The sequence below is a fragment of the Elephas maximus genome, chromosome 17, assembly GCF_024166365.1.
Source record: "Elephas maximus indicus isolate mEleMax1 chromosome 17, mEleMax1 primary haplotype, whole genome shotgun sequence".
Lineage (NCBI taxonomy): Eukaryota > Metazoa > Chordata > Mammalia > Proboscidea > Elephantidae > Elephas > Elephas maximus.
Genome location: NC_064835.1, coordinates 20,008,496 through 20,020,699, shown reverse-complemented (window position 1 = coordinate 20,020,699; position 12,204 = coordinate 20,008,496).

Genomic DNA, 12,204 nt, shown 5'->3' with positions numbered 1-12,204 from the left:
GGTTCACCCTCTCTGCTCACTTCCCTTTCCTTTTTATCTCTTGAGAGATAATTGGTGGTGCAGGCCACACCCCAAGGTAACTCCCTTTGCATTTGATCAGGGATGTGACCTGGTCAGGATATTACAATCTTACTCTAATCCTCTTTAACATAAAATAACAATCACAAAATTGAGGACAACCACGAGAAGACTGTGAATCATGACCTAACCAAGTTGACACATATTTTTTGGTGACACAATTCAATCCATAACACCCTTCTCCTGAACTCCTGGTGCCATGTGCCATCTCTGCTCCTTCTTGACAGGAAGTGTACTGTCACTCAGCTGGGAAACCACTTTGTTTCTGGTGGGCTCCCTTGGGGCATTTTTCTTTTCTCTCCTTTTTTTCCTTGTCTTTCTCTACCTTCTTTCTTTACCCTTCTCCTGAATACCTAGTGCTGTGTGCCATTTCCACTTCTGGACAGCCTGTATAGCTCTGCTCATCTAGGAACCCACATCCCGTTGACTCTTTGGCGCATTTTATTTTTTTCCTTGGTTTCTTGTTTCAGTTTGTACTCCTATTCCTTTTTCCCAATCACCCAACCACATGAACCTCTCTCATTCCTTTATTTTTTTTTTAAATCTAGTTTCTTATCTCTCTCATCCTTGCTTTACTTTCCCCCACCCCCCTAGCTACATATGCCATATCTGCCCCTTCTTGATGGGCTGTGCCTCACTGCCTGGATAGAATGCCACCAGCACATGACTTCCTGGGTCTGTGCCACTCCAACAAAAGGCTCCTTCAGCACTTTTTTTTTTTTTGCTCCTGTTTCTCTCTCTTCTTTTCCACACCCAATTAGCTTAATGCATCACAACCCCACCCCACCCCACCTATCTGCACTGTGCACTGACCATCACACACCTGAACAGCACAGGCATGGAACCTGCCCTGCACTGACACCAGTCCTTGTCCTTTCGGCCCCTGTACCTGCACAAACAACCCATCAGCCACCCACCTTCCACTGGACCTGCCCTGCCACACCACAGTTGAGCAACAGGCCCTGCCCACTGGACGAGGTGGCAAGAAGCATCATGGCCACAGAAGAGCAAACAACAAAGAAAGCCCAGCCAAACTACTCAGTCACAACTAAATAAAAGAAAAAGCAGGTGAAAACAAACAAATGTAAAATCAATAAATGAAGAAATTAATAGCTGAATGTACCAAAGACAACAGACAATATGAAAACATATAAAAATACAGGACAGAATGGATCCAGTAGGCATCCAAAATAAAACACCAGATGACCTTCTGGAAGGAAAAGAGGCACTGGAACTACCTGATAGGAAATTCAAATCTCTAATAGTAAGAGCTATCCAAGAGTTGAAGGAAAAAACAGATCAAAATGAAGAAAAAACAGGCAAAATTATGGAAAAGGCAGACAAAATTATGGAAAATACAGATAAAACAATGAAAGAATTCAGGAAAATAATACAAGAACAAAATGTCAAAATAAATTCAGAATTAGAAACCATACAAAAACAGCAGGTAGAAATCCAAAAGATAAACAACAAAATTTCAGAAATGGACAATGTTATAGAAGGTCAGAGGAGGAGGTTTGAAACTATGGAAGACAGGATGAGCTAAATGTAAGACAAATCCTTGGATACTGCTTTGTTTGAGGAAAAATCAGAGAAAAGAACAAAGAAAAATGAACAAACCTGAAAATAATGCAGGGTACAATCTAAAGCAAAAATTTGCAAGGGATCAGAATTCCAGAAGGGGGGAAGGAGGATGGAAAACACAGAGAGGATCATTGAGGAATTGTGGACAAAAACTTACCTAATATCATTAAGATGAAAAGCTGCCTATCCAAGAAGCTCAATGAACCCCATATAAGATAGAACTCAAAAGAAAATCACCAAGGCATATCATAATCTCACTCGCTAAAACCAAAGACAAAGAAAGAATACTGATAGCAGCTCAAGAAAAAGGAAAATTCACTTACACAGCGGAAACAATAAGACTAAGCTCTTATTACTTGACAGAAATCATGCAGGCAAGAAGGCAATGGGATAATATACATAAAACTTTGAAGAAAAGAAATTACCCACCAAGAATAATGTATCCTGCAAAACACCCACTCAAATATGATGATGAAATTAGGAAAACAGATCAGAAGGGACAGGAAAGATCTAAAGACGAAAGAGAGTCTGTATGCTTCATTCCTTTAAAGTACAAGCCCAGGAAGCAAAAAGATAAAAGTGAGTTCCTCATTCTTGATCAGTACTCCTTCCACCCTCTTGTCAGTTGAGGGCTTGCAATAAAGACAGTGTGCACTGATTTTTTCTGTTTGGAAGGCTATGTCACAAATGGGGTCACTGTGACCACACAGGCATCCATCGTTTTGTATTTTGCATCCCTTTTTTTTTTTTTTTTTAATGTGATTAAAAAAAAAAAAAAGGTTTATCTACATGCAACTTGGACGCATGGGGCCCAGTGCAGCCACCCTTTTTTTCACATTACAGGAAACTGAGACTCTCAAGACAAGGGGATAAGATCCCATGACTGGCTTACCTGTCCACGGGAAGTTCTGAATTCTCCAGCTCCGATGGTTGCTAAGAATCAAAATACAAGAAAACATTTTTGTGACCATGGTTTGAAGATTAGTATAAATTTATCTCAGATTCAATATAAATTTTAAGTGTACTAGCTAAAATCTTTCACATTCAGCACTAGTTACTTCTCTTTTACCTAAGTACACAATCAGAAATAGAATTTTAAGAAAACTTATGAAGGTTTACTGTTCTCTGAAATGAGGCATTCAATTTAGCCACACTGAATAAAAGCACTTTCCAGTGGTGGCCACTGATTATGTTCCATAATTGTCATGAACACTATGGGTCAGTTGCCAATACATGTCTTTAGTTTTCATGGCATCTTAACTATAACTGCTTATCAGAGTTTGTAGTGTCCTTCAAAGTCTTCTTATAATTTGCCAAAACTGAACATCAGATATCATACTGTGTAAGGGCCATTTTGGTCTTATTTTAGATGAACGTCTTGACCTTAGCAGAATGTGATTTCATCGTATCATGCATGGACAATACTAAGACATAGAGTCACCAGGGTCTTGGATCAAGCATAATGTGTGAAACATGCATAGCAACAGAATATTTGAGGTCAGGATTGTTCTGGAGAATCCAAGCTATATTGTTACATTATTTTGGAAATTAAAAAGTAGTTTGGGTTTACTTGTGGAACAGTCAAATATCAAAGAGAAATTTTGTTGTCGTTGTCTTTCTTAGGTGCCCTCAACTCCATTCTGACTCACAGCGACCCTATATACAACAGAGCCAAGCATCGCCTGGTCCTGCTCCATCCTCAGAATCCCTATTATGCTCGAGCCCATTGTTGTAGTCACTGTGTCAGTCCATCTCATTGAGTGTCTTCCTTTTTTCCTGACACTGTACTTCACCAAACATGACATCCTTCTCCAGGGACTGATTCCTCCTGATAACATGTCCAAAGTATGTGAGACGAATTCTTGCTGTCTTCACTTCTAAGGAGCTTTCTGGCTGTACTTCTTCCAAGACGGATTTGTTCATTGTTCTGGCAGTCTGTGGTATAGCCAGTATTCTTTACCAACACTGTAATTCAAAGGCATCAATTCTTCTTCCATTTCCCTTGTTCATTGTCCAACTTTGGAATGCATATGAGGCAATTGAAAATACCATGGTTTAGCTCAGGTGCACCTTAGTCCTCCATGTGACATCTTTGCTTTTTAACACTTCAAAAAGGTATTTACAGCAGATTTGTCCAATGCAGTACATCACCTGATTTCTTGATTGTTGCTTTCTTGGGCGTTGATTATGGGTCCAAGTAAAATGAAATTCTTGACAAATTCAGTATTTCCTCCCTTTATCATCTTGTTCCTTATTGGTCTGGTTTTGAGGATATTTGTTTATTTTATGTTGAGATGCAATCCATACTGAAGGCTGCAGTATGATCTTCATCAGCAAGTGCTTCAGGTCCGCTTCACAAAGCATTATAAATGCCAAGAAAGTTGAAAAGAAAAACCACAATTAGGCATATCAAAGGGGAACTACTAAAAAAAGTAAAGACAAAGAGAAAATCATAAATATGCTAAAGAAATGGTTATTACCTTTAAAGGAACAGCAATTTGATAATTTCAGTTCTTAAATGATGAAAGTCAGAAGACAATGAGAAAACCTTTTTAAAGTTCTAAACAAAATAACAGTGTACCTAAAATTTTACACTCACTGTTAATATACTTAAAAAGTGAGGTTTCAAAAATGAAAGTATTCCAGATGAATAAATAATAACAATAATTGTCTCTATTGGACAACTTCAAGAAATATTAAAGTTCATCTTCTGGCAAAAATAAAATAAACCAAATGGATATTTCTATCTACACAAAGTAATAAAGACTGGCAAACATGGAGGGAAATAAAAAAGGCATTTCTGTCATCTTAAAATTTCCTTGAGATATAAATACTAAGGAATAATAATAGCAATGTGTCTTAGGCTGGGTTATCTAGAGAAGCAAAACCAGTAAAGCGTATGTATGTATATATGTATATATAGAGAGAGAGACATAGAAAATATCCATAACAAGGAAATGGCTCATGCAGTTTTTAGAGGCTGGAAGTCCCAAACCTGTGGGGTAAGAAAGAATATCCTCCTGATTCATGTATCTGCAGGGGCTGGCAAACCCAAGATCAGCAGGCTGGAGTGCAGGGCTGTAGCAGGCTGTGAAGATCAACGAATCTCAAGATCCTCAGGCAAGCTGCTAGCTCAAGTCCCAAGAAACAGAGGACGGGATCCAGCTGCAGGATTCAAACAAACAAAAGCCCCAGCAAGGTGAGCAGGAAGTAAGTAGGTGGAGGAGGGTGGAGGGATGAAGGGTGAGGAGTTAAATAGCCGCCACCGGCCCTACCCCAACTGGTACCACTCAGCAGATTCCATCATGGGGGTGATCACATATCAGATTTCAACAGGGAAGTGATCAAAACATTATATAACTGCCAAAACCTTGTGAATCATGGCTCAGCCAAGGTGACATGCAATTTTAACCATCACATAATGTATTATGGATTTTATAACATGTGTAGAATAAAACAGATAATAACAGTAGTGCAGATGATGGGAAGAGGGAATGGAAAGTATACTGTAAGTTTCCTACATTATACAGGATTTGAAGATGGACTGTGATAAGCTAAAGTGGTAAAACTTTAATGATCATCAAAAATAAAAACAAAGGTTTAAGTGAGAAGTCAATGTTTTTAATATTGTTGTCAGATGCCCTCAAGCTGATCTTGATTCACATTGACCCCACATGACAGAAAAATAGTAGCCCCATAAGTTTTTCTTGGCTGCTTTCTTTACAGAAGCATATAACCAGGTCTTTCTCCTGTGAAGGGGCTGGATGGGTTTAGCATTTTAGAAGACAACAGCTTAACCATTTGCGCCTCAAGGACCCATTGATAAGCCAAAAAGCCAAAACAAAAGTCTTTGCCCTCCAGTCAATTCCAACTCACAGGGACCCTGTAAGACAGAGTAGAACTGCCCCATAGGGTTCTTCAGGCATGGCTGGTGAATTCAAACTGACAGCCGTTTGCTTAGTAGCAGAGTTCTTAACCACTATGTCACCAGGGCTCCTGATAAGCCAATAAAAAAATAGTAGAGATAAAAAGAATACAAGTTAAATGAAGAAAGATTCATTCTAACAAATAGAAAACAAGTAGCAATATGGTAAGTTTGTAATTAATCATAACAAAAATTACTTTAAATATAATCTAAACACTCTAATTAAAAAGTAGAGAATGTCAGGGGAGAAAAGAAAAAACAAACAAACCAGCAATGCATGTGTTCTAAAAGAAAAATGAAATAACCAGCTGAGCAACCAACAAAACAAAACAAAAAAACACACACACTTTAAATATAAAGTGACAGAGGTTAAACAATAAAAAGACAGAAACAGATGTACAATGTAAAAACAACGCTAAACCTGTAACCAAACCTGTTGCCATCAAGTCAATTCTGACTCTTAGCAACCCTATAGGACAGAGTAGAACTGCCCCATAGAGTTTCCAAGGAGCGATTAGCTAAATCAATATCAGTGAAACTAGATATAAGGAAAAAGAAATCTACCAGGGGCAAAGAGAAATATTTTATGATGACAAAATACATGAAAACCCAAATGTGTATGCACCTAGTAACAGGTTGTCATAATAGACATGTCTGTCTGTGAGGTCTTGGTCTTCAGATAGGTGGGACTACCACACATCATTTGAATACCAGTTTGCTACCTAGCAGTCAGGAAATTGTCTCCTGGCAGAGGGCAAACCTGGTTGTGAGGCTTAGATCAGGAGTTTTTCTTTACTCAGCAATCATAGTTTTGTAATACTTGTCCATTGCCTAAAATCAATTAATCTATATACTTTACCCAGTTTTATTTATTGTTTTGGCAAGAGTACCAATGACACTGTCCAGGCTCAAGTATAGTTTAAACTTTCACATTGCTGAAATCTTCCCTCAATTTCAGTCTAAAATGATGTAATCCATCAGAAAAAGAATGGCAATATACTGACAGTATTTGGTTAATCAAAAGAAGGAAAAAAAAATCCTCTCTCAAATTCCCTCAACATGTCGTCACACATTTATTCTTTCCCACCTCTTTGAATCTGCTCAACTGAGGGCAAGGCCAGTATTCAAAAACTTTGTCTTTCACCTTGAAGTCATTTGTTTGTTTGCATGGCTCAAGCATCTTCCCATATTTTTGCCAGGATCCCAACTTGCCAACCCAGGGGAAGACAGCCTGTGTTTTCCACCATGGTGATCCTCATTCTCATTTCCCTGTTCTACAGTCTGAGACAATAAAGCCCCAAATGCCCAAGGCCATGCAGCAAACATTCAAATAAATATGGCCGTAATTTATTTCTACTTTCCTGAGTCAGTGATTACTTTCAAGACAAATGTTTTATAAAAAATTATTAAATGTCTGTGAGAAAAACTTTTGGTTGACGTTTATGCCTATTCCAGCGGCCCAGTGCTTTCTCAGAACCCTAGCTTCCTGGAGGCCCCTGAAAATTCAATTCCTCTGACCTACCCTCTTCTCACCCATTGGTCCTGACCAAGCTTCTCTGACTTTGTACTGGAGTCACTTGTGAATGTTAAAACAAAAAGAAACAGAAAAAAGGGAATGCACATTCACATTTACAAAAGAAAGACACAACATTGAAATTCCTCATGAATGATCGTGAGATTATGAGAATTTTTTGCTTTCTTCCTTATGGATTCTCTATTTTCAAGTTTTGTGAATTAGTTTTACAATCATGAACAGACAATAAAAGTTGCAATTTAAGCACAAGATAAATTGTAGAGAAAATATAATTATTTTCTATTTTTTGAGAAACATAAAGAAAAAAACTAAGATTTTGTCTACCACTACAATAAAATTCTTTCAAATATCCAGTTTAATGTTAATTTTTCCATGAAAAGTGAGTTCAATTAATTGTGACTCATATATTTCCCTTAATATAATATTACATACATATGTATGTATAAAGGAAATGGCTCATGAGGTTGTGGTGGCTTGCAAGTCCCAAATTTGTGGATTGGGTGTTGGCTTCTCCAGACCCACGTGGCTGCTGAGACTGATGAACCCAAACTGGCAGACCAGGCCACAGTCTACTGGCTCCAAAGGGTGCCAAAGTAGGTCACACAATAGGCCACTGGCCAGTGGGGCTGTGGAGGCTGGCAAATCCCAGAACTGGCAGGTCAGACAGCAAGCCTCTGGCTTAAGTCCCAAGAACCTGAGGTCAATTGATCACTACCCGGAAGTGGGATCCAGATGGAGAGAGAAAGAGCCTCACCAGGACACAAACATATATCTTAGATGCAGGCCAAACCCCAGAGAAGGGCATAACTTTAGTAAGGGTAGGACTTGAGTCATGCCCTTCTGCAAGGCTGCGACCCAAGACACAGTCTATACCAGTCCTTTCTCATCAACATGTAGGGGTCAAGACAGACAACACATACAATGGAGGACAGCCATACAATATTGGGATTCATGGACTAGCCAAGTTGACACTTAAACCCAGCCATCACAGATTTTGTATACCTCACTTGCATGAAACTCTGTAGGGGCAGTTCTACTCTGTCCTATAGGGTCGCTATGAGTTGGAATCGACTCAACGGCAATGGTTTGGTTTTTATTTGCATAGTCTGACTCAGTCAATGTGTGTGAGTCACAAAGACCATGACTACAAGGGCTATATTAAGTAATACATTACACTGGAAATATATTTTTAAAAAATCTCTGAAACACATACAATTCTTACAGACAATTAATTTAACCTATCACCCTTTAGTGCGGAAAAAAAAAAAAAAACTTCTCACTGTATGTCATTTGTTCAATATATGGAGTAATAAAATAAAAATTATACATAATCCTTGTAAAACATGTCCAAGCAGTATACATTTATGTGTATAATACAGATACATACACATTTATGTTACACATAAATATATACAAATATAAAGATCACAGACATGTGTGTATATATACATATAGAGATGAACACACACATTTTTTTTGTAGGATTAAAACATGAGATGTGGAGATAAGGACTAATTAGTGCATAGATAGCCAAGTAAGAAGTTTCTTCCAGTTTCCAAAGAGGAAAATATCGTCACCTCTCTCATTACAACTTGTGATTTCATGTGGGAGGTGAAGGGTGATATCACATTGGGGTATTAATGTTAACTATTTGCTAATGACAAAGCAAGCAATGCATGTCAGACCAGTCAGATGAATTTAAAAATACATTTTAACCAGGTGTAAATGCTCACGCTTGGTCAAAAAAGCCCCTTCCTCTATAGAGGAGGAGAAGAAGAAATTAGAGGTAGGTGTAAATTTATGCAGTGTGAACCAGGTACAAGTCTTACCATTCAGGTACCTCCAGCTCTTTCCCCTGTCCCTGTTGTATGTTAAAAGTTAAAGATTCTGGGGTCTCAGAATTATGGGTCTTGCAAATACACATCAGATGGAATTGTACATATTTTTTTGTTTCTGTGCTCTAACAGTGAGTCTTAGTATTAACCAGCGTCTGAACATCCAAAGAACTATTCTGATAACTTAGAATAATGAGTGTTCTGAGACTCAGTGGTGCAATGGTGAAGCACTCAGCTGCTAACTACAAGGTTCAAACTCATCTAAGTGGCTCTGTGGAAGAAAGATCTACCAATCTGCTTCTGTAAAGATTACAGCCTAGAAAACCCTACAGGGTAGTTCTACTCTGTCATGCAGCATCAATATGAGTTGAAAACTGACTCAATGGCACCTAACTGAAATGACAACAACAAAGTACCTTCCATGTCTTATTTGCAATCCTCTCAATTCTTCTGTAAAGCATATACTACCAGTATACTGGTTGCCATTAAACTGATTCGGACTCATGGCAACCCCATGTGTGTCAGAGTAGGACTGTTCTCCACAAAATTTTCAGTGGTTGATTTTTGGACATAGATGAGCAGGACTTTCTTTTAAGGCACATTTACTGTCTAGGAATGCCACAACAATTATTAGTATAATTATTTTATATATTAGGTAACTAAGTCTCATTGTGGTTAAAAATTTGCAGGTAGTTAGACATGTTACAACAAATGATCATATATGACAGAAGGCCTGTCTGTCTCTAAGTGGCTGCGTCTCCACTTCATCTTCGGTTTCTTCTTTTAGCTACTCATGTCTGCCATCTTGTTTTTATCTCTTTGTCATATCAGAGAAACAATTCAATGCAATTTATGTGAGGAATGTATTAATGTAAACTACAAAAATAATATACTGACCACAGATGTAGGCTGGTTTCCCCTTAGAGAGTACCTTGATTCCTGGCAACAATTCAAAAGTATTAAAACAGTGGCTCTGGAAAGTAACTAACTGAATGGTTAAGATTAAGTGTAACACTCAAATTGAGCTCCACATCCAGGAAGGAAGTGAGTTTTCTAATGAGGAGAAGGTAAAACCCATTCATTCTCCAAACACCATGTGCTACATGTTCTTGTATAACCTGATGTGTTCCATGACCCTTGGGGCTTTTGTTCTGGAGGACCATGGCAACAGAACGGAAATTTTACTTGGTATTTAGAGCATGCTGTCTTTGCATGTCTTAGGCATGTCGTTTTAGCACATGTTGCACTCACCTTCAAATCGGATCTTTTATCACTCACCCAATGGCATTAAAGACCAAAGCAGAAAGAATGTGTGTATCTCCAAGATGTGAGTTTTGAAGGAAGTTGATGAGTCCTGACATGGTATATTGTGATGACTGTTCTATGTTCAAAAGAGAGAGATCCAAAATATATCATTAAAGATTGATGGTGTATCAAAAACAAGGAAATGGTGTTGAAAGAAGAATGAAAATGAGGGTGGTATTACTATTTATTTAGTACTTATCATGTGATTAAGGAGTCCTGGTGGTGCAGTGCTTAAGAAATGAGCTGATGACCGAAAGGTTGGCAGTTTCAACCCATCAGTTGCAGATGTTCCAGTCTGCATCAGTAAAGATTTACAGCCTTGGGAACCCTATAGCGCAGTTTAACATTGTCCTGTAGGTTTGCTATGAGTCGAAATAGACTGGAAGGACGGCAGTGGTTTCCTTTTTTTTTTATTTTAACCATGTGATTAAAACTGTCCACGTACTTCATAAATACTATTTGATATATTTTCCCCAGCAACCCTATGTGATATGAACTTATTATTCCCATTTTATAGTTTAAAAAAATGAAATTGGAAAGACTTAAGTGACTTGTTCATGTTGTGCCTGGATGTTCAATATAGATGTGGATGATGGTTTCCTAAAAGTACAGATAAATCTGACATACATATGGGAAAGAAAAGTTATAATAAAAGACTTGAACTAATACTGATATCTTCCAGAAATACCGTTCTGCTAAAAACAATGTGGAAAATGCATGCTAGATTCAAAGAATGTCATAGCTGGAAAAAATTGTGGTAGCAATTATTAACACTTTAGTGTGATTCCATGTAGATCAGCATCTAGATTAGATTCCACAGTGCTGCACCCTGCACCTGTCATTTATCCACAATCAGGTTGCTCTATAAATACTGGATGGATAAAGGGATGTAACTAAGTTCGAAACTTGAAAGAAATGAAAAAGCCATTATCTTTCCCAAATTGTCAATTTCATCTAAAATTCTCCAATTATAAGAGCAAGCTGTCATTCTGCCACTAAAATGTTTGCTGAACGTATCTGTGCTTACGCTGCGCAAGTGATACCTGAAAACAAGTAAATATAAAGCCAAAATTTCCCCTTCTGTGGAGTCCTTTGCTTTCATGTTCCAAGATGTTTCAAGTAAAATACTAATGCCAAAGGTTATTACTATCCCAGTCTTTGGTATTGACAATTTTCACATGCTTTCTACTTTGTGGATTATTGTTAAAGTTAAAGTCCTCTAAATTTTTAAATAATTATATTTTGAAAAATTTTGTTTGTTAATAGGAAAATAGTTTTCTTTTGTTGTTGAAGCTTCTTATCCATAGGAGTAGAGTTTACCCATGATTTTGAAGGAATCTTTCTAGAGTGAGGGCCTGTTAGTCTCTAAATACCATCAGGACACTGCAAAATTAAGATTTTAAAAGTGATTGTCTACAGTTTAGTAATAGTACTAGGAAAAACTGTTTACCTGCTCAGGTACACAATTATTTGACTTGTTTAGAAAAATAAAGTGATATTTTCAACCATGAAAAATGTTGCTTAGCTTATTAGATATGCTTCTGAAAACACTAAAAAAATCATGGTAATTCTTCCATTAAAATGTCTTATGGATTGGTAAATACTACAGTTTTAGCCTTTTATGGAGTTGTATCAGTGCAGAACTTCTCCTTAGTACAATGAGGCATTGACATGAGGAAAATGTTATTATTTATACTTCTTCAGCTGTCCTTAGATACCTTAGGCCTTAAACAGTATAATAAATCTGACAAGAGACAATAAGATTTTTAGGGCAGAAAACATAAAATGCTTTAAGGATTACAAAGTTCTGAAAGCCATTTCAGCTTAAAAAATTGTCAAAAGTATGCTTAGTATAAAAAACAAAAATAAGGGGGCTGGGCCAAGATGGCTGACTAGGAAGATGCTACCTTGGATCCCTCTTGCGACAAACACTTGGAAAAACA